Raw genomic sequence first — 229 nt, 5'->3', positions numbered from 1 at the left:
AGATAGATAGATAGATGAGTGTGTATCTATCTGCAGGATCTTTCCAGGGTGTTCGTATGGAGCTAGTGTATGTACACCTCGTCATCTTTAGGTCCCCTTCAAAAGAGGTTTCTCTTTTTCTTACCTTAAGAAGAAGAAGATCTTCTCGTAGAGATCTCTTGCCAGTGTCGTTAACATATGCGTTACGAAGGAAAGAAAGAATGACTTTCTCTTCTTCTCCCTTCTCTCT

General features: G+C 40.6%; 1 protein-coding gene across 1 annotated transcript in view; it reads right to left on the bottom strand.

Moving 5' to 3' along the window:
* Positions 1–229, bottom strand: part of CSUI_007183 (uncharacterized protein) — a gene marked incomplete at its 3' end in the record, with an annotated part of 5,290 nt that overhangs the window by 4,400 nt on the left and 661 nt on the right. The window contains exon 1 of the mRNA XM_068067333.1: positions 125–229. This exon is cut by the window's right edge and continues 661 nt beyond it. The remainder of the gene's footprint in view (positions 1–124) is intronic.

This window comes from Cystoisospora suis (assembly GCF_002600585.1).
Source record: "Cystoisospora suis strain Wien I chromosome Unknown contig_3730, whole genome shotgun sequence".
In the NCBI taxonomy this organism is placed as follows: Eukaryota; Apicomplexa; class Conoidasida; order Eucoccidiorida; family Sarcocystidae; genus Cystoisospora; species Cystoisospora suis.
This window is presented reverse-complemented; position numbering and strand designations above follow the sequence as displayed.